General features: G+C 41.4%; 1 protein-coding gene across 6 annotated transcripts in view; it reads right to left on the bottom strand.

Moving 5' to 3' along the window:
* Positions 1-23,156, bottom strand: part of LOC120100783 (uncharacterized) — a 517,117-nt gene that overhangs the window by 209,844 nt on the left and 284,117 nt on the right. For 5 of the 6 annotated variants that reach the window (XR_015671436.1, XR_015671439.1, XR_015671426.1 and 2 more), the window contains one exon: positions 20,806-20,989. The exons of the other annotated variant lie outside the window; for it this stretch is intronic. The gene's annotated coding sequence lies outside the window, so the exon portion shown is untranslated. Of the gene's footprint in view, positions 1-20,805; positions 20,990-23,156 lie in introns of those variants that run through there. 6 annotated transcript variants of the gene reach the window in all.

Below are 23,156 nucleotides of genomic sequence, written 5' to 3' on the forward strand. Positions count from 1 at the left end.
CAGAATTTAATTCCCTTGACATTAGTTCCTGAGATTCTGGGATGTCTCCGGTGGTGTGGGTGGTGTGAGTCTCGTAGTTCTTTGAGCCTGATTTCATGCAGCAGGCAGCTGTTCTTTCTTGTGTGTATTCTCCTTAGGGGGTAGGGATATTGTAATCCTAAAAATTTCAGCACTTTATTTTTCTACCACCATCAAACCCAAATATTATAAATTAGTTATTTTTACAGATTTTCTTTACAGGTGCCACCAAGTCAAACCAATATCTGGGTTTCAGATGTACAAAACATCTGAACCATATCAGTGGGAAAAGCCAGAGTCAATGAGGGCAATCGGTCTAGGAAGCGGCCTTGAGAGGGCAGATGAAGGCCACAGTCTGCAGATGACTCTGAAGAAGATGAGGAATAGAATTATCTAGTGACTGGGTTACTTTTCTCATTTCTGGGACAAAATAGCTCTAGTATTAGTTAGGGTTTCTGTTGCTCTGGTAAAACACTGTGACCAAAAGCAGCCTGTGGAGGAAAAGGTTTATTTTGTCTTATACTTCCACATCACATTCCTCAGCAAAGGAAGTCCGAGCAGGAACCTCTGACAGGATCTAAAGTGGTTCTCCTCATGGCTTGCTCATACTGCTTTTTTACACAACTCAGGGGTCTCACCACCCACAATGGACTGGTCCTCTCACCTCAATGATCAATTAAGAAAATGACTATCCATAGGTCAACATGGTGGGGTCATTCTGTCAATTAAGTTCCTTTCTTCTCAGGACAGTCTAGTTTGTTGAAAGTAAAAACAAACAAACAAACAAACAGAAGCAACCAGGATATCTAATAAAAGCATCTCCAAGAAGAATGGTTTATTTCACTTCTGCTTAGAGTTCCAAGGGATACAGTACATCATGTCACATCAGGAAAGACAAGGCAGCCAGTCATATTGGATCTACAGTCCAGAAGCAGAGTAATGAATGCTAGCACTCAGTTTGCTTTCTTCTTCTTTTCTGTCCAAAATCCAGCCTATAGGATGGTGCTACGCACATTATAAAGCCAATTTACCCCATTTTTGAAGAAACTCCATTTTGTGTGAAACCAGGGGCTAAACTCCAATCACAACAAGAAAACCACAAAGTCCACCTGAACAAACATTCCATGACAATCCTACCACAACTACCTAGCAATAGACAGGTTACAATAGCAGGGTCACGGGTAGACATCTAGATAAGTGAAGACATCCTGCAGAGAATAGCTAACATAGGCATCCTGTTTGTCAGGTGGTTTCGCCCCTGTGTTCAGTTCCTGCAGATTATGCCAGAAATGCAGTTTTTAAATATTAACTTGCTGATCCATATAGATATCCCCCAAGCTTGCTGTAACTACAATAAATGCATACACCCCCAGACTCGGAGCTCTCACTCTGACCTGCTGCAATGGGGATGGTGAGAGACCTTACTCTAAAGATCCTTATGTGTTTGCATCTGAATTGGCTCCTTGGTGGTCTGTGGGGTGTCCCTGTGACTTGGGCATAAGAACATTAGGGTGTTTCTTTCCTCCTTACCACAGATATACCCATAGGACTGTGCCAATGGTAACTGTGAGTGACGTCAAGTTAACAATCACAATCAACCTTCACAGGGAAGGGAACAGTAGTTCGGAGAGCTTAATGGGCACACAGGACTTTGTCCTGGCACTGATCTTGCCCTTGTCCTCTTCCTCAGCACAGAATCTTGATGCTCAGAATCGTTTACAGTTTCCTTCCCTCATTAGTGCTTCCAATCTCATGTCTGCTGGGATAGAAAGAGGACGCCAGATGCCACGAAATCATGCTCTCCTGTTCATGCTTACCTAGCCATCCAGGCCTCTCCTGCTTAAGTCATAGGTGTGATGTCACCTGCACTTATGACAGCAGTCGGGCTATACATGCTATCCTTTACAGATTCCTGTGCAGGATATTGAATGATCTCCCTTCCCTGTACCAAACAACATTACCCTTGTTTACCCAGCTGAAGCTGTACTCCAGCGGGTGATGCTAGAGGGAAAAAAATGCAAAGCAAAACGACATCCATTGTCCACACCTAGAGCCAGAGTGTGGCAAGAAAACACAATGTGAACCTGCTTGTGAACCATGCTTCAGCAACAAAACCCTGCCCTTGGAATAAAGTTCAAAATGAGGTGGGGGTTGGGGAGTGACTTAATTAGCAAAATATTTCCCATCCAAGTTCAAGGACCTAATTCCATCTCCAAAGAAACAAAAAAGTCAAATACTGTGGGGATTGCTAGTAACCCCAGCATTAGAAAAATAACAGATAGGCTAGCCAGGTCAGTGAGAGACCCTGTTTCAAAAGAGAAAGGCAGACAGTGCTTGAGGGACATGCTCAAAGTCATTCTCTGAACTCCCCATGCATGCACATACGTGCACCCACACACATGAACACAGACACATGTGTGTTGCTTATGAATTCTCTAATCACTGACTAGGGCAGGTAGGAGCTATACATTTCAACTAGTAGACCAGTATGCATTTACATGTAGCATAATGTGACCTTGCCATGAATGGAAGGGGCATGCTGGTTGTCTATTCTCACTGTGTCCCCTCTCTAGGCACATAAGCCTGTCTGCTTCAAGCCCAAGCCAGAGCCTAGACATATAGTTTGCACTGCTATGAAGGAAGGTTGCTCCCTCCTTGCCAAAAGCTAAATGTCAATACCCACAGCCTACTCACCCCCGCACCTCCCCACCATGTACCAGAAGGGGCTGCTATACTCTTCTGAAAGCCCTAGGACTACTGTTACAAAAGCACATATAAATCTGGGTACCTGCTGCTTCAAAGTGGGTCGGGGAGTTTTTTAAGAAAATTAATGTAAAATATCTGACTTTGTATAGTTTAACAAAGAACATAGGATGCGTTCTTCATTTATTTTCTTTCTTTTGGGGCCTTATGTAGCTCAGAGTAGCCTAGAATTCACTGTGTAGATAAAAATGAACTTGGATTTCTGACTATTATGCCTCTGGCTCCTGAGTACTGTTTGTGTAGGTGTATGCCAGCATGCCCCATTTATGTAACGGCAAAGATCAAAGCTTTGTGCTTTCTAAACAAGCCCTCAACCAACTGAACCACATCCAAGCTGGAAAGGATCACATTCTTAAAGGCCTCTCCCAGTACCAGGCCTGAAGCTCAGTTTCATGGAGAATCTTCTTAAACATAGTTTACTGTTTCAATACTCTGACCCTTAACATTCAATATTATTAGGTGTTTGTTGCTTATAAATTCTCTAATCACTGACTAGGGCAAGGTAGAAGTTATAAGACCTATACATTGCAACTATTAGACCAGTATGCATCTACATGTAGCATGATGTGACCTCGCCGTGAATGGAAGGAGCATGGTGCTGTCTAAGGGCCTGGAAGATTTAGTCGTCGTGAGAGATGATTCCTGCAAGGGTCAGTCCTGTAGAGTCCTGAGGCTGCTATGCATTCAGAATGGCCAAATCAGAAGAAATCCATAAAAGAGTACTGCATACTCATCCAGGGACCACTGCACGCCCATCCAGGGAGAGCTCACAGCAGCCCAGATAGATCTAGCTCATGTCCCAACCTGGCTTCATAGCACATGAGTTTTCTCTTATTTAAATAATCAGATTGCAAACAAGCACTTGCTCACAAAGTCACAATAATGATACATATGTGTATATGCACATGAGTGCAGCATAATGCTTATATTGTACTGTTCAATTCCTGAATGTTCATGTGAACTTTTAAGTGCTGATACAGGCATATTTGTTATATATGTCATATGTGTAGTCATATACATATAGATGGAGGTGCCATATATAACTAACAGTTCACACTGAATATTGATCAGCATATTATCTACACTGAAGATTCAATTATTTAAGAAAAATGTATACGAATTATTAGGCATAGTGGTATGTATTACTGAGAAATAATTCACTTATCCATCCACTCATTTAAAGATCTTATTCTGCTTCTACAGTATCTTAGGCTCTGTGCAAGACATTGGGCAAAGGCTAGAGTGATGATCGTAGACCACTAAGGTGATAAGGAGAACTGAATATCTATTAAAGAGACAGAAAAGAAATATGTATAACCCTCCCCCACCCGCAGATGGTGATTCATTCTTCCAAGCATGAACGTTGTTGTCTCCCCTATCCCAAGAATCTGAATGACAGTGGAAAGTGATATCAGTCATGTGGGTTTTTATGAAAAGGAGATAGCAATCATCTAAATGCTCCCAACATACTCAGGGGGGAGGAGGGTCAGAACCATCCAGACAGCCATTTTAGAGAGTCAAATATTCCTTGAGATTAGGATAACATCTCTCAGGCACATTCACTTTTAATAGTTTGCATGACATAGCAACAGATAATCTGTCTCTGATGTAGGGCAGCTGTAATATCTTCTTGAAAATCAAAATAGCAAAGCCCTTTCCCAGGAGCAAAGTAATGAACGATTATGAGAATAAGTAAGCAACACTTAAACTCTCTTTCTTTCCTCCCTCTCCCCTCTAAAACACACACACACACACACACACACACACACACACACACACACACACACACACATATACACACACACCAGTAACTGCCTACTGTATGTGTCTGCCTCTCCAGAGCAGATCCTCCGTCAGTTTCGTTGTCATATAGCAGTTTCCTTTCATGGACAGATTAACCAGTGTCTTCCTACAACATCGAGAGTTTCAAAATAGAATACAGGTTTCCAAGTTAAATGGAAAATTCATATTAATTAGTTAATTGAAGCAGGAACTGAAGCTTAGGGCGGGGTAGTACTGGGAAGTGCCCAAGGACATAAGGTAAATCATTAAACTGCAAGATATTCTCCTTAGACACTGAGTCAACAGTCTTCCGGGGACAAGTTCTGCTCAGGGCAGGGCTTTAGCTTTGCTTAGTTTGGATGTCCGGTCCCCGACATTGAATCAGTCATTTCAGACTCAGTAAAAGACACCATCTCAAAAAAAAAAAGTTAAAAAACAAGGTTAAAAAATAATAAAGAAGAAGGCAGCTGACTTCAACATCTGGACTCCACACATATACACAACTACATATGTGATTGCAGGAACATGTACATGGACAACACACACACTCACACACACACATACAGAGTAGGGCTTAGCAATAGTTAAGCACGTGCACTGACTTATCTTACAGAAGATCTTAATTCATTCATAGCACAGGTCAGATGGCTCGCCTGTGCCCAAAACTCTAGCTTCAGGGCAACAACACACTCTCTTCTCACTTCTGTAGGAAACTGCACTCATGTACAAATACCTACACACACACACACACACACACACACACACACACAAAGTAAAAATAAATATTTTTAAAATAAAAAATGAAGCATCAGGACAAACAACCTCACATTAGCTAAGATAACAATTAGTTTCGTTCCAAAGCTAAAATGAACAGCAGAAAGCCCACCAAAGAAACAAAGAGGAGGCCACTTATTGCTGAAGAAGAACTATAATCAAATGGGGAAATGTGTAATGTGATAAACCAATCAACAAATTAAGTTACATAAAACATAATTTATCTCAGAATCTGCCATCACAACCGCACAAGCACTTATAGTATTTAAGCCTTTTCCATTTCCTCTAAATTTATCAAGGTCTTATTTAATTGCCATAAATACCTAAAGATATGAACAAATTAACACATAAAATTGCAGGATTTTAGCTGATGCATATTCATGAACTCATGCTGTTGTGATCAGACAAATAATGACCCAAGACATTGATAAATTCTGTAGAAGCGAAAGAAAAACAACAGTAATGTGTGAGAATTCTCTGCAGATCTCAGAGTGAAATCTTTGATAAGCCCAGCTCTGAGAGACCATTCATAACAACTCATATTTCTGTACTCCTGCCAGGAGAGAGATCAACAAATGTTTTATCAGTTAGCTTCATGAAAATATTGTCCACAGTTGAAAGCCAGAACAGTGCTAAAGACTACTGGCTTCTTGGAAGTCTGACCCAGCCTGTTTCTCAGAGCGTGTCTCATTCTTACTGGAATTCCTACTTGAAAAATGTGTTGCCACTCAGGTATGACTGACAGCTTTTCAGCATTTGTGAGAATAGCAGGTTACGGGTTTCCAGGGTCTTTGAAGTGAATGTTGTTTATTATGTTGGAAATACACAAGATGTGGTGCATCAAGGGTTGCTAGACTTAAAGTTTTTTCTACCTCTCACCTGCTAACCACTCTGGTTTGAACCCTTTCTCACATTGGTCCATTCATTCCACTTATTGTTGTCATCCAAGCAAGCAGTGCTTCTGTATGTTGAGAAGTGCATTTACAAAAAAATCTGACCTGATGTCCAAAGTGGACTGTGAAGTAGAAATGGAGGAGCATGAATTGTCTGTCTCAAGCCCTTCAAGGAACTCTCTAGAAAAGGGTTCATTATGGAGAATGGATACAGAATGCAAATTAATTTCCCATGAACCCATAATAAGTTTCATAATCTTTTTCAATACAATAGTCCAGGCAGCCATCTCCAGAGAATGCAGCAGGAAGCACATTACAGTGTCTGCTTACCCCTCTTTCTGACTTCAGCAACATTAGTGCTGGGAAGGGAACCCAGGGACCTGTGCAATGCTAGGCAGGCCCTCTATTAACTGAGCTACAATCTGAGCTCCAAACTGGCATTTAAAAAAAAGAACAATTTTTTTCAGAAACTATATCTTCTACATAGTGCCACTTTATAGCTGACCTCTTCTTCAAACTCACATGCAACAACCATGAGAGTCGTTTATTCAGATCTTATTCCTGTCACCTCCTCTGCTCCTCTGCTCCAGTTTCTAGGCTGATACCTGGACACACAGTAAGTGGTGAGAAACTGCCAGCAGCTTCTGTTTTAAGACCAAGAAATACAAGGGAAACCTGCCTTCTGCCTTCCACTCTCCTTCTGACTGAATCTGCAATTTAACTCTAAGAGAACAGTGGGAATGGAGAAAGCTATTCTCAGCGTTTGTGAGGATAGCAAGTTAAGATGTTCCAGGGTCTTTGAAGTGAATCTCTTTTATTATGTTGGAAATAGCCCCACCAGCACCCCTGCTTAGCCCCCATGCCAAGCTCTTAGGCAGGAAGCTCAAGTCCAGAACTAAGCATGTTAATGCCCTGCAAGTGTTAAGTGAGAGACAAAATTTGGCAGTGGAATGATGTGTGTCAGGGTGAAATAGTATTATGAAAGCCCAGAATTAGGTAAAGCACACGCTTTCCCTCACAGGTTTTGTATCTAGACAGTGACAGTTGCATGGAAATGCTGAGTGTGTGTGAGAGAGTGGTGGTTGATGTAGTCAGGGAAATGAGTTATGTGGGGGCCACTGGGAAGAGTCAGGAGACATGTCATTACTAGAGATGGAGAGATGAGTGTGTGACTAGATCCATTATCCCCAGATACCCAGGCTATGGGCTCTGTGCTACTTTTGACAGGAAATTCCCAAGCCATCAAAATCTTTCTAATTAGCTCTTCTCAAATGCAGATGTGATAATTAGAGAGTCAATTATTATCTGTAGAGATGAAGACATCAACACAAGATCTTATAGGCGGTGCCCAGGAATCTGAGAGGAAGCCAGGGAAACAAACAAATTTATACACTCGTGCCCAGAATGTGGTATTCATAGACCTGAGCAAGAATGTCATGAGGCCACCCCATATTTGCAGCACAAGCTTCCCATTAACCTCAAGATCACCCTAGAGATTCTTCCGTCAATTGTAAAGGAAAGGGAGTCCAATTCTTTACCAGGCAGTCTAGTCCAGGTCTTGAGGAGAATCGCCTCTCTAGTCAGGGATGTTTCATCTTTCCCTGTAGCCCCTTCTCATATTCACTGAGAGCTTTAGTTATCTGAACACTAATCTAGTATAAAAGACGACTGACTGTGTAGCTCCCTGGAGACCTTTAATATGTGTCTAGATGGCACCCAGCACTTTACTGCTCATGAGACACACTTAGCTGTTCAGGAGAACATTGAGTTCAAGTCCATTCAGCTGAATTTGAATCCATTAAATGGTCATCTTCTCTAACCCAGACAGACAAGGCAAGAAGATGTCCATATTTCCCCCACTGCATTGTCTCAAATTAGCCCCATCTTATGCTCAGACCTCCATGAATGGAGTAGGAATCAACTGCTTCGATACTGGATGGCATCCTTGATATCACGATTAGCATTCCTTCCAGACTCCACCCAACAGTTACCTGGCAACAGCCAGGTAGGCCTGGCTTGCTATAAAAGGGACTGTTTGGCCCCTCCTTGCTTTCTCTGCCCCTTTTCTCTCTATGACTCTCTGACCCCTGACCCCTTCTTTCCCTTTCCCCTTCTCTTCTCTTCCCCGTCCCCCCTCTCCATGTGTGTTCCTCGACTCTTCTCTCCTCTCTCTCTCTCTCTCCTCTTTTCTCCTCTCCTATCCTCTTCTCTCCTCTCCCCTTCCCTCTCTGTCCTTCTCTGCCCCCTCTCTTTGCCTCTACTCCCTTTTCAACTCCCTTTCCCATGTCCCAAAATAAACTCTTCTATACCAAACCCCTTGTATGGTGAGTACCGCAGGAAAAGGGATGCCTCAGCATGGGCCCCCTCAGGGACCCCTCCCACCTCACCATACCACACTCTATAAAACACAAACTTGGCTTTTTTAAGAAACACAATGTTTGGTGCCAAGGCTTGCATTTAGAAACTCACAGGTTCATATTTACCACCACCACATGGACTTTCCAGCCACTGGGTTGACAGAACTCTCCATCCAAACACCAGCGAACTGGTAAGCTTCCTATATCCACAGTTTTATTTTAGGACCTCAACTCTTGAATGAGCTCTCTCAAACCTCAAAACAGTTTTGGAGGTTTTGCTCTCGTACTGCTGGTAAATCCTAGGCTAGGGTAAACGGTTCTCCCTCAGGCTCTGGCCTCACAGTTCAGTTCGTACTGGTCCCACAGCTCATCCTCTAGATTACCACATGATGACCTGGTAAATCTATCCTCATTGCTTATTATTAGCTATTAATTTATCCTTGGGACTCTGAAAGTGATAATATTAATAGCCTCTACTCTCACCTAATGGGTGTCTCGCCTTCCTCTGTACCTCAGGCTCCCCACTGGGATGCTTCTATCCTCACTCAAAGGGAATGTCCACACCACTACTTATCTACTGGGATGCCTCCTGGTCTCAAAAGTTTACAAATGTACAGGCTAAATTTGGCCCCAATACCCTCTAGATAATAACTCAAAATGGCCGCTTAGCAAAGCTTCAAAAACAAAACAAAACAAACAAACAAACAAAAAAGCAACAACAACAAAAACTTTTAAAACTCTCCCCAGCAATCTGAGAAATGGAAAGATTTCTTTGTAAGCTTTTCCCTGCCTTCACTCCCAGCTGCTTTATTTCTTTGTTCTCAGCTCCTGGCTCTCCACCGCTTTGACGTCTAACAGCCCTCTCTAGACCTTGTTTCAGACCTAACCCTCTCTGTCTCCATACCCCTGTGCTTCCATGCACTGTGACTCCCACCCGCTTCTGCAGCTGCCAGCTATTTCCTCCAGCAGGCACTCTTACATTTTTACTTCCTGGGAAATGTTTATCTCTAATCTTTGATTTCCTTCAATTCTGATCCACACCAGCTCTTAGCCAGGTGTGGCAGGGAAGGGATTCCTAAGCACAGCATGGGACAGCTAAGCTGCCCTGTACACAGCTCGGACCCCACTGCTCCGTACACAGTGACAAAGGCTGCTTGCCGTGATAGGAAGAAACCGGTCTCCCAGAAAAAAATGTGTCTGTTTATCTCTGCTGATACAAAACAATGCTTCAGCACCATCTTAGGTAAGGATAGTTACATGGCTGGCTGTAGCTTCAGGGTCATCTTGGTTAAAGGCTGTCTTGTGACTCCACCTTCTTTATTTTGGGCAGTTCCCATTTCACTGCCATGTTACTTTATAGAACAGCCTGAGTTAAGGTCTCCAAAGACAACTCCCAATTAAGACAAAGTTTTCATGTGATTTCTATCCTGCCATGTTCATAATTTTAATATCAATTTAAAGATTTACAAGAGTAAAAACATTCAAGTTCACTGCCTTAAAGATATGTACAGCTTTGTTTTGTTACTATTATTAAGTTATAACTTCTTTATTAGCTAGATATATTCCAGAACAAATAAGCAAACACAGATTGTCTAACACAGATCTGCTAATAGATACTAGCTCTTAATCTTGTCAGAAATTTGCTAAGTATAAAGTTAAATGTTTAAGCTTATTATGACAGAGACTCCCAAATCCTAACAGTGACTCTCCAAGGTCTTCAAGAAGATATAAGCACAATGAAAAGAGACTACCTCAATTAAGGTATGATAACCACGGTAAAGACCATTCTACTGCTTTGCACCCTGTCAGGGCTTAAACTAAACTGTGGAAAAACAGATGGCACCCAGGGAATTAAATGGCTCATATTGTCTAAGACAAGGTAAGTTATTTTTCCCAAGTTCCTCCTGTACAAGAAAAAGTCTCTCATCTTCTGAGCCCGATGGCCAGACTGTCTCTGCCTGGACTGTGATTGAGACCAAAGGATATGGAAAAATGGTTTAGATAGTGAACTATAAACAACTTCTGTCATTTTAATTAATATCACAACTAGATTATAATTTATTCTTCTAAGATTTCTGATTATATTGATGTCTAAGGAAAACGACCACTAGAAAACAGATATTTAGCTCCATACCCCAGGTACTCTACCATGTATTAGTTCATTAGTCAATTGGTTAATGAGTCAAGAGTGTCAGATCTCTTATTAGACAGGGTTGTCTTTTCATAGGCTTTACCATAGATGATACAGAATTTCAGATATAGCCTCTCACATATGTAACATTCTGCCATTTCCTTATCTACACTAAGTTTCCAGTGAGTAAATACTTCATATCCCCTCCCCTCATTATGTCACCACCCTAACATTAATCAATAGAGTTCTTATAAGTTAGCCTAACTCTAATAAAGCATTCCACTATATGATCCAACTTTTATAATCACAAATTCAAATTTGAAGTGTCCTTTGGTTATCTTCTAACTATAGACTTAAAGTGTTTTTTCACACTGAACTATATATCAGCTATCATAGTTACCAATAGGAGTTCCCTTTGGTTGTCTTTTAACTATAGACTTAAGGTGTTTCTCATGCTAAACTATATAATCAACTATCATATTCCCAAGCTCATCAAATTTTGAAGTTTCCTTTAATTGTCTTTTAAATATTAACTTAATATGTTTCCCATTATGCTAAAATTTATATATATTCAGTTTCCTAGATAAAAGAAAAAACAGAAAAAGTCCTTCTTGCTCTTTCTGCTCCACAAAAAAGTATCTTCCCTAAGCTCACCTTAAAGACTGTTCAGCTGTTAATAACCTTATCTCTTTTATAAACTCATAAGCTCTAGAAAACCCACTCAGACATACATGAACCAGACAGACTCCATCTAGATAAATACATGTGCCAATCAATAGTCTAAGCTCCTTCCCTCTTGCTACCTCTTCCAGAGGATAGGACTCCTCTCCTACTCCCTGGGTTTAGAAGCCCTCACTCCAACCACCAAGACTTAAGGGTTTCAAATGTACATGTAAGAAAAAAGAAATTTCCCAAACTTACTTACTTTATGCCTCTAATAGATATGACTGTGTTTCAGTGTCTTGCCAAGTTTAGACATTTACTCAAAATCTACATCCAAGACAACTTCAGAGAAGCAATTCATTGATGTTCCAATCTCTTCTCACACACACTTCTGGACCTGCCCTTTCCTATCAAAAGATGGTTCCACTGAACCTGGACAACAAGAAAACAGCCAACTCTCCTAAGATTGAACCAACATCCCCATCCCCCAATTTTTTAGGTTTCCCAGAGACACATCGCCCCAAAATCAGCAGAAAGAAGATAAAGATCACAACAACCCTATTCCTGCTTCACCACCACCACCACCTCTTACTAGTTTCTCTATTTTTAATTAATCCAAAATGGAGGATGTTGGCGTCCAACCAAGAGCCAGGAAGGCATGGCTTGCTACAAAAGGTCCTGTTTGGTCCCCTGCTCGCTGTATCTGTCCCTTTTTTTTCTCTGACTTTCTGACCCCTTTCTCTCCCCCACCATGAGTTCCTGGCCAGCCTATGTATATGTGTGTGTGTGTGTGTGTGTGTGTGTGTGTGTGTGTGTGTGTATATATATATATATATATATATATATATATATATATAGAGAGAGAGAGAGAGAGAGAGAGAGAGATAGGGATAGAGATAGATAAATAGATAGATAGATAGATAGATAGATATGATATGATATAGATATAGATATATAGATATATACTTCTTTCCTCTGTCCCTTTTCTTTTCTCTGCATCTACTCCCTTCTCAACTCCCCTTCCCATGTCCCCAAATAAACTCTATTCTATATGAGACCTGTCATATGGCAGGTACATTGGGAGAAGGGATTCCTCAGCATGGCACCCCTCCTACCTCACCATACTGCACTCTATAGAACAAACTTGGCTTTTTGAAAAACATAACAATCATACCATTCATCAGCCTCACTTTTGGTTCAGTTGCATTCCCCAGCCTCACTTTCTGTCCAGGTAGCTCATCACCAAAGACAATCACATACTCATACTGAGAACCATTCCTTCTCTCCATAATGGTCACTACAGTTTCTTGAGTTCCACCATCTGGTAAAATAGCAGTTTGAATAAGGAATGTCTGCTATAGACTTGCACATTTAAATACCTAGTCATCAGTTGGTGAAGCTGATTGGGATGTGATACAACATTCAGTAGGTAGAACCTTTCAGAAGGAAGAACATCACTGGTGACAGGCTTTGAGTGTTCTCAGCCTTTCCCCACTTCCAGTTTACTTTTCATGCTTTCTGCAGTGTGGTTCAAGATGTAATCCCTTAGCTTTCTGTTCTAGTCAGCTGGTGCCACCGCTTCCCTTAACTTTATGCCTGATATGCTCCAAGACTGTAAGGCAAGATAAATTCTTCCACAAGTTGCTTTTGATAATGGTGTTTTATCACATCAAGAAAAAAGAAACCAATACCTTGATCATTACCATGGAATATTAAACAACTCCAAAATTTATTCTTATTCCTCCCCTCAATGCAATGTCTAATATAGAGCTGAAGTTACTTTACTTTCTTTAAAAATTTCTAAACAGCGAAATACCAATAAGATCACCAATAAGATGGGGAAAAGCTCTTTTTCTGTTTCTCTCTCTCTCTCTCTCTCTCTCTCTCTCTCTCTCTCTCTCTCTCTCACAGACACACACACACACACACACACACACACACACACACACATTTACACAATATAAAAACTGTTCATTGCCATCACAGTAAGTTTCAAATCTGCCTCAGTTAAGGTTTTATTGCTCTGAAGAGATACCATGACCAAGGCAACTCTTATAAAGACAAACATTTAATGGGGGCTGGCTTACAGTTTCAAAGGTTCAGTCCATTATCATGGTGGGAAGCATGGCATTGGGCAGACAGAATTGGTACTGGAGGAGCCAAGAGTTCTATAATTTTGATCCAAAAGTAGCCAGGAGAAGAAAGAGACTGTCTTCTGCAGGCAGGCAGGAGGAAGGTCTCTTCCCTACTGGGCAGAGCATGAGAACTAGAAGACCTTAAAGCCCTACGTACATGATGACACACTTCCTCCAACAAGGCCACACCTCCTGGTAGCATATTCAAACCCCTGTCAAGTCCTTGGTGGTATTTGTGATCTGTCTTCTGAGGTTCCCTGGCTGCTTCAGATACCAGGGCATAGGCTTTCAGCATCCATGCTAATCCGTCCTCAAATATTCCCAAGTCTCCTTACACAGCATACACTGTCCCTCAGCCAGAAATACTCTTCACCTGAATGACAGACTGACAAGATTTTCCTCTGTGACACTAATACGACTATGTTCTTTGTCCATGTTCAACTGGGTCTACAGCTATACCTTCTTCTCTCATTTCAGAATACCATATAAGAAACTATATTTATGGACACCCGCCGATCCCGGCCCGCAGCAGCTCTCTGCTCCCAGACCCGGTGAGAGAGAGACCCAACCGCCTGGTCAGGTGGGCACTCCTGAGGCTGCAGAGCAGAAGAGACCACCAACACTGCTCACCCCTGCCCACATCCCTGGCCCAAGAGGAAACTGTATAAGGCCTCTGGGCTCCCGTGGGGGAGGGCCCAGGAGCGGCAGGACCCCTGCCAGAGACACCGCCGGACCCTGAAGGAAACAGACCGGATAAACAGTTCTCTGCACCCAAATCCCGTGGGAGGGAGAGCTAAACCTTCAGAGAGGCAGACAGGCCTGGGAAACCAGAAGAGACTGCTCCCTGCACACACATCTCGGACGCCAGAGGAAAAAGCCAAAGACCATCTGGAACCCTGGTGCACTGAAGCTCCCGGAAGGGGCGGCACAGGTCTTCCTGGTTGCTGCCGCTGCAGAGAGCCCCTGGACAGCACCCCACGAGCAAACCTGAGCCTCGGGACCACAGGTAAGACCAAATTTTCTGCTGCAAGAAAGCTGCCTGGTGAACTCAAGACACAGGCCCACAGGAACAGCTGAAGACCTGTAGAGAGGAAAAACTACACGCCCGAAAGCAGAACACTCTGTCCCCATAACTGACTGAAAGAGAGGAAAACAGGTCTACAGCACTCCTGACACACAGGCTTATAGGACAGTCTAGCCACTGTCAGAAATAGCAAAACAAAGTAACACTAGAGATAATCTGATGGCGAGAGGCAAGCGCAGGAACCCAAGCAACAGAAACCAAGACTACATGCCATCATTGGAGCCCAATTCTCCCACCAAAACAAACATGGAATATCCAAACACACCAGAAAAGCAAGATCTAGTTTCAAAATCATATTTGATCATGATGCTGGAGGACTTCAAGAAAGACTTGAACACACTTAGGGAAGCACAGGAAAACATTAATAAACAAGTAAAAGCCTACAGAGAGGAATCGCAAAAATCCCTGAAAGAATTCCAGGAAAACACAATCAAACAGTTGAAGGAATTAAAAATGGAAATAGAAGCAATCAAGAAAGAACACATGGAAACAACCCTGGATATAGAAAACCAAAAGAAGAGACAAGGAGCTGTAGATACAAGCTTCACCAACAGAATACAAGAGATGGAAGAGAGAATCTCAGGAGCAGAAGATTCCATAGAAATCATTGACTCAACTGTCAAAGATAATGTAAAGCGGAAAAAGCTACTGGTCCAAAACATACAGGAAATCCAGGACTCAATGAGAAGATCAAACCTAAGGATAATAGGTATAGAAGAGAGTGAAGACTCCCAGCTCAAAGGACCAGTAAATATCTTCAACAAAATCATAGAAGAAAACTTCCCTAACCTAAAAAAAGAGATACCAATAGACATACAAGAAGCCTACAGAACTCCAAATAGATTGGACCAGAAAAGAAACACCTCCCGTCACATAATTGTCAAAACACCAAACGCACAAAATAAAGAAAGAATATTAAAAGCAGTAAGGGAAAAAGGTCAAGTAACATATAAAGGGAGACCTATCAGAATCACACCAGACTTCTCGCCAGAAACTATGAAGGCCAGAAGATCCTGGACTGATGTTATACAGACCCTAAGAGAACACAAATGCCAGCCCAGATTACTGTATCCAGCAAAACTCTCAATTAACATTGATGGAGAAACCAAGATATTCCATGACAAAACCAAATTTACACAATATCTTTCTACAAATCCAGCACTACAAAGGATAATAAATGGTAAAGCCCAACATAAGGAGGCAAGCTATACCCTAGAAGAAGCAAGAAACTAATCGTCTTGGCAACAAAACAAAGAGAATGAAAGCACACAAACATAACCTCACATCCAAATATGAATATAACGGGAAGCAATAATCACTATTCCTTAATATCTCTCAATATCAATGGCCTCAACTCCCCAATAAAAAGACATAGATTAACAAACTGGATACGCAACGAGGACCCTGCATTCTGCTGCCTACAGGAAACACACCTCAGAGACAAAGACAGACACTACCTCAGAGTGAAAGGCTGGAAAACAACTTTCCAAGCAAATGGTCAGAAGAAGCAAGCTGGAGTAGCCATTCTAATATCAAATAAAATCAATTTCCAACTAAAAGTCATCAAAAAAGATAAGGAAGGACACTTCATATTCATCAAAGGAAAAATCAACCAAGATGAACTCTCAATCCTAAATATCTATGCCCCAAATAAAAGGGCACCTACATACGTAAAAGAAACCTTACTAAAGCTCAAAACACACATTGCACCTCACACAATAATAGTGGGAGATTTCAACACCCCACTCTCATCAATGGACAGATCATGGAAACAGAAATTAAACAGTGATGTAGACAGACTAAGAGAAGTCATGAGCCAAATGGACTTAACGGATATTTATAGAACATTCTATCCTAAAGCAAAAGGATATACCTTCTTCTCAGCTCCTCATGGTACTTTCTCCAAAATTGACCATATAATTGGTCAAAAAACGGGCCTCAACAGGTACAGAAAGATAGAAATAATCCCATGCGTGCTATCGGACCACCACGGCCTAAAACTGGTCTTCAATAACAATAAGGGAAGAATGCCCACATATACGTGGAAATTGAACAATGCTCTACTCAATGATAACCTGGTCAAGGAAGAAATAAAGAAAGAAATTAAAAACTTTTTAGAATTTAATGAAAATGAAGATACAACATACTCAAACTTATGGGACACAATGAAAGCTGTGCTAAGAGGAAAACTCATAGCGCTGAGTGCCTGCAGAAAGAAACAGGAAAGAGCATATGTCAGCAGCTTGACAGCACACCTAAAAGCTCTAGAACAAAAAGAAGCAAATACACCCAGGAGGAGTAGAAGGCAGGAAATAATCAAACTCAGAGCTGAAATCAACCAAGTAGAAACAAAAAGGACCATAGAAAGAATCAACAGAACCAAAAGTTGGTTCTTTGAGAAAATCAACAAGATAGATAAACCCTTAGCCAGACTAACGAGAGGACACAGAGAGTGTGTCCAAATTAACAAAATCAGAAATGAAAAGGGAGACATAACTACAGATTCGGAGGAAATTCAAAAAATCATCAGATCTTACTATAAAAACCTATATTCAACAAAATTTGAAAATCTTCAGGAAATGGACAATTTCCTAGACAGATACCAGGTATCGAAGTTAAATCAGGAACAGATAAACCAGTTAAACAACCCCATAACTCCTAAGGAAATAGAAGCAGTCATTAAAGGTCTCCCAACCAAAAAGAGCCCAGGTCCAGACGGGTTTAGTGCAGAATTCTATCAAACCTTCATAGAAGACCTCATACCAATATTATCCAAACTATTCCACAAAATTGAAACAGATGGAGCCCTACCGAATTCCTTCTACGAAGCCACAATTACTCTTATACCTAAACCACACAAAGACACAACAAAGAAAGAGAACTTCAGACCAATTTCCCTTATGAATATCGACGCAAAAATACTCAATAAAATTCTGGCAAACCGAATTCAAGAGCACATCAAAACAATCATCCACCATGATCAAGTAGGCTTCATCCCAGGCATGCAGGGATGGTTTAATATACGGAAAACCATCAACGTGATCCATTATATAAACAAACTGAAAGAACAGAACCACATGATCATTTCATTAGATGCTGAGAAAGCATTTGACAAAATTCAACACCCCTTCATGATAAAAGTCCTGGAAAGAATAGGAATTCAAGGCCCATACCTAAACATAGTAAAAGCCATATACAGCAAACCAGTTGCTAACATTAAACTAAATGGAGAGAAACTTGAAGCAATCCCACTAAAATCAGGGACTAGACAAGGCTGCCCACTCTCTCCCTACTTATTCAATATAGTTCTTGAAGTTCTAGCCAGAGCAATCAGACAACAAAAGGAGATCAAAGGGATACAGATCGGAAAAGAAGAGGTCAAAATATCACTATTTGCAGATGACATGATAGTATATTTAAGTGATCCCAAAAGTTCCACCAGAGAACTACTAAAGCTGATAAACAACTTCAGCAAAGTGGCTGGGTATAAAATTAACTCAAATAAATCAGTTGCCTTCCTCTATACAAAAGAGAAACAAGCCGAGAAAGAAATTAGGGAAACGACACCCTTCATAATAGACCCAAATAATATAAAGTACCTCGGTGTGACTTTAACCAAGCAAGTAAAAGATCTGTACAATAAGAACTTCAAGACACTGAGGAAAGAAATTGAAGAAGACCTCAGAAGATGGAAAGATCTCCCATGCTCATGGATTGGCAGGATTAATATGGTAAAAATGGCCATTTTACCAAAAGCAATCTACAGATTCAATGGAATCCCCATCAAAATACCAATCCAATTCTTCAAAGAGTTAGACAGAACAATTTGCAAATTCATCTGGAATAACAAAAAACCCAGGATAGCTAAAGCTATCCTCAACAATAAAAGGACTTCAGGGGGAATCACTATCCCTGAACTCAAGCAGTATTACAGAGCAATAGTGATAAAAACTGCATGGTATTGGTACAGAGACAGACAGATAGACCAATGGAATAGAATTGAAGACCCAGAAATGAACCCACACACCTATGGTCACTTGATTTTTGACAAAGGAGCCAACACCATCCAATGGAAAAAAGATAGCATTTTCAGCAAATGGTGCTGGTTCAACTGGAGGGCAACATGTAGAAGAATGCATATCGATCCATCCTTATCACCCTGTACAAAGCTTAAGTCCAAGTGGATCAAGGACCTCCACATCAAACCAGACACACTCAAACTAATAGAAGAAAAACTAGGGAAGCATCTGGAACACATGGGCACTGGAAAAAATTTCCTGAACAAAACACCAATGGCTTATGCTCTAAGATCAAGAATCGACAAATGGGATCTCATAAAACTGCAAAGCTTCTGTAAGGCAAAGGACACTGTGGTTAGGACAAAACGGCAACCAACAGATTGGGAAAAGATCTTTACCAATCCTACAACAGATAGAGGCCTTATTTCCAAAATATACAAAGAACTCAAGAAGTTAGACCGCAGGGAAACAAATAACCCTATTAAAAAATGGGGTTCAGAGCTAAACAAAGAATTCACAGCTGAGGAATGCCGAATGGCGGAGAAACACCTAAAGAAATGTTCAACATCTTTAGTCATAAGGGAAATGCAAATCAAAACAACCCTGAGATTTCACCTCACACCAGTGCGATTGGCTAAGATCAAAAACTCAGGTGACAGCAGATGCTGGCGAGGATGTGGAGAAAGAGGAACACTCCTCCATTGTTGGTGGGATTGCAGACTGGTAAAACCATTCTGGAAATCAGTCTGGAGGTTCCTCAGAAAATTGGACATTGAACTGCCTGAGGATCCAGCTATACCTCTCTTGGGCATATACCCAAAAGATGCCTCAACATATAAAAGAGACACGTGCTCCACTATGTTCATCGCAGCCTTATTTATAATAGCCAGAAAATGGAAAGAACCCAGATGCCCTTCAACAGAGGAATGGATACAGAAAATGTGGTACATCTACACAATGGAATATTACTCAGCTATCAAAAACAACGAGTTTATGAAATTCGTAGGCAAATGGTTGGAACTGGAAAATATCATCCTGAGTGAGCTAACCCAATCACAGAAAGACATACATGGTATGCACTCTTTGATAAGTGGCTATTAGCCCAAATGCTTGAATTACCCTAGATCCCTAGAACAAACGAAACTCAAGACGGATGATCAAAATGTGAATGCTTCACTCCTTCTTTAAATGAGGAAAAAGAATACTCTTGGCAGGGAAGGGAGAGGCAAAGATTAAAACAGAGACTGAAGGAACACCCATTCGGAGCCTGCCCCACATGTGGCCCATACATATACAGCCACCCAATTACACAAGATGGATGAAGCAAAGAAGTGCAGACCGACAGGAGCCGGATGTAGATCGCTCCTGAGAGACACAGCCAGAATACAGCAAATATAGAGGCGAATGCCAGCAGCAAACCACTGAACTGAGAATAGGTCCCCTATTGAAGGAATCAGAGAAAGAACTGGAAGAGCTTGAAGGGGCTCGAGACCCCAAAAGTACAACAATGCCAAGCAACCAGAGCTTCCAGGGACTAAGCCACTACCTAAAGACTATACATGGACTGACCCTGGACTCTGACCCCATAGGTAGCAATGAATATCCTAGTAAGAGCACCAGTGGAAGGGGAAGCCCTGGGTCCTGCTAAGACTGAACCCCCAGTGAACTAGTCTATGGGGGGAGGGCGGCAATGGGGGGAGGGTTGGGAGGGGAACACCCATAAGGAAGGGGAGGGGGGAGGGGGATGTTTGCCCGGAAACCGGGAAAGGGAATAACACTCGAAATGTATATAAGAAATACTCAAGTTAATAAAAAAAAAAAAATCAAAAAAAAAAAAAAAAGAAACTATATTTATGCAAACTTGTGATTATTTTTATTGATGTCATTTTCACTCTAAGTCACAAGTATTTTGAAAGCAGACTATCTCTGATTTCTCAGTATTGTCTCTGCTAGAAGTTACATTGGTTATAGGGAATAATATAACTTCACTATTAGAGGGCCTGCACCTCCTCAAACTGTAGGACAATGACCCAGAATGCAGGATCATACTGGACCAACACTCCTACCCCTCCACTGCCACTTCTCCCTCCATTTGCAGATGATCCATTTCTGCCTCAGAAATTTGGAGTTTCTGATTTGCAATAGCACTTCAAAGGTGGTAACACCACCACAGAGAAAGAGAGAACAACTTTTGACAAGCTTTTATTATTGTGTGCGATGTTTGGAACATTTCATGATTTAAACAACAAAGTTTAGAAAAGATATCCTTGTGCAAACATTGGAGTGATGTCCCTCTGGGCACAGCAGAGGCCAGTCCAAATCCATCTCATCAGCTCAAGGAGGCTCCCTGGCCGGGTCTAAGTGTCAACTCTGAAAAGGAATGCGTAGCAATCATCTTGTGAAGAGGCTTGATACTTTAAGAAGCTTTGCTGTGGGCTAGAGAGATGACTCCGTGTACTGTAAAGTGCTCTCTGTGTGTCCCAAACTGTTTCTCTGCTGTTCCGTTCTGTTTTTCTGATCAAAAATCAACTTAGGGAAGGAAAGGGTTTATTTCATCTGTTCAGGTCATGATCCACCGTGGAGAGAGGTCAGGGAAGTAACCAGGAAGTAGGAACTGAAGCAGAGGCCATGGGGAGACCTCTGCTTACTGGCATGCTTTTTATGATTTGCTCAGTTTGTTTTCTTGTATAACCCAAGCCCATCTGCCCAAAGATGACTCTGTCTACCGTTAGCTAGGCTCTTATCCACCAATCATTAATCAAGAAAATGCTACACAAAAATGAAGAAAAGCCAATCTGACAATTCTTCAATTGAGAATCACTTCCCGGGTGATCCAAGTTTATATTAACTTGACAAAAATTAACAAGCACACTACACAAATACATGAGGACCTGAGTTTGATCCCCAGAACCCAATGTAAAAAGTCCAGAATGAAGGCAAGAAAAGATTGCTCAGTGGTCAAGAGTGTTCAATCCTTTTGTGAAGCACAATGGTTCCATTCACTGAAGCTCACACTTAACCTGTAGCTTCAATTCCAGGTGATCCAATGCCCCTTTTTGTCCCCACCACCACCACCCAAGTGCACCCTTAGGCACACACATACACATCAAATAAAATAAATCAAGTCTAAAATCTCAGAAAGGTTGAACACTTATAATCTCAGCATTGGGAAGGCAGAGACAAGAGAAGGTACCTGGAACTCATTAGCCAGCCATCCTAGCCCACTTCGCAAACCCCCTCTCAGGCAGTGAGAGACCCTGTCTCCAAAAAACAAGGTGATGACTCCTAAGAAACTATACGTGGGGTTGGCTTCTGGCCTATACACATGCAAACAAACACATACATGTATACACACAAATATCCACACAGAGTTTTGCTTTAGGTTTTAAATTTTAAAATCCTATCCCTGAAAATGATAGTTTTAGAAAGTTGAACTTTTTTGCAATGTTTGGATCAAAAGTGAAAGTCTGTCCAGAGTAGAATTGTGGCCTTTGAAGCGACCTCAGAAAACCACCTTTTCTTTCCTGTCATATGAGATCCCAGTCAGGAGATCCCTCTGAAGCAGGCGTCCCTGAACTTGAATCTTCCAAGGCCTTGAGCCTAGTCTTTTCCACCACTAGCATGTGAGAGAAACCGATTGTCCTACAGTTTATGTGGGTGTGTAGCTATTGTTATTGTTGTTATAGCATCCCAAACACATCGGCAGCCCCCATGTTCTTGGAACCACATACCAAATAACACCAGATGTTTTCACATAATAACCCTTCATTTACTCACATTTACTCTAACATTTCACACCTGAAATTCTTCTCTTCTGCATTTGATGCTATTTATAGTGTTGGTGTTTTTATTTATGTGCTACATCTCACTTTATTATTGCATGTCTTCTTGTTTGCTACCTTCCCTTCTGGGGAGAATAATTCTATAAAAACTGAATCTTAGTTTCTTTTCTTCAACAACAGCTCAAGTTCCCCATTCAGTGATCTCCTCACTAACATACATTATTATTCTTGTGGCTTTCTTTAACTATTCAGACAGTGTTGTGGGTTGGTTCTAAAGTTATTTGTGTTAATTTGACTACAAAAATCACACGGGAATCTTCACATCTGCCTGTAAGACACTGAGGGTCCCTGCTCCCAGTTGGCTCTAATTGACAAATAAAGTTGCTGGCTGCCAACTGCTAAGCAGGGAAACAACAGAGGCAGGATTTTAGATTTCCTGGGAAGAGACCACAAGGAGCTTTTAGAATCACCAAGCCACAGAAGCAGAAACATCAAACCTGAGAGCTATAGGAGAGAAAACAGACAAAAATGTAAGAATTGGGGAAGAATAATCCCAGAGGCCATTCCGCCGACTGGGTCTGGGGTAGCAGAAATGAAATATAGATTTTAATAAGTAATAATTCAGGAATATCAGAGGGGAAGTGTTAGCAACACAGAGATTTGAAAGTACCCAGCCATTGCTTTGTTTTAGGCATGTTAAAATAGAAGACTGTGTGTGTGTGTGTGTGTGTGTGTGTGTGTGTGTGTGTGTGTGT

The sequence above is a fragment of the Rattus norvegicus genome, chromosome 2, assembly GCF_021556685.1.
Source record: "Rattus norvegicus strain SHRSP/BbbUtx chromosome 2, alternate assembly SHRSP_T2T, whole genome shotgun sequence".
Taxonomy (NCBI): Eukaryota; Metazoa; Chordata; class Mammalia; order Rodentia; family Muridae; genus Rattus; species Rattus norvegicus.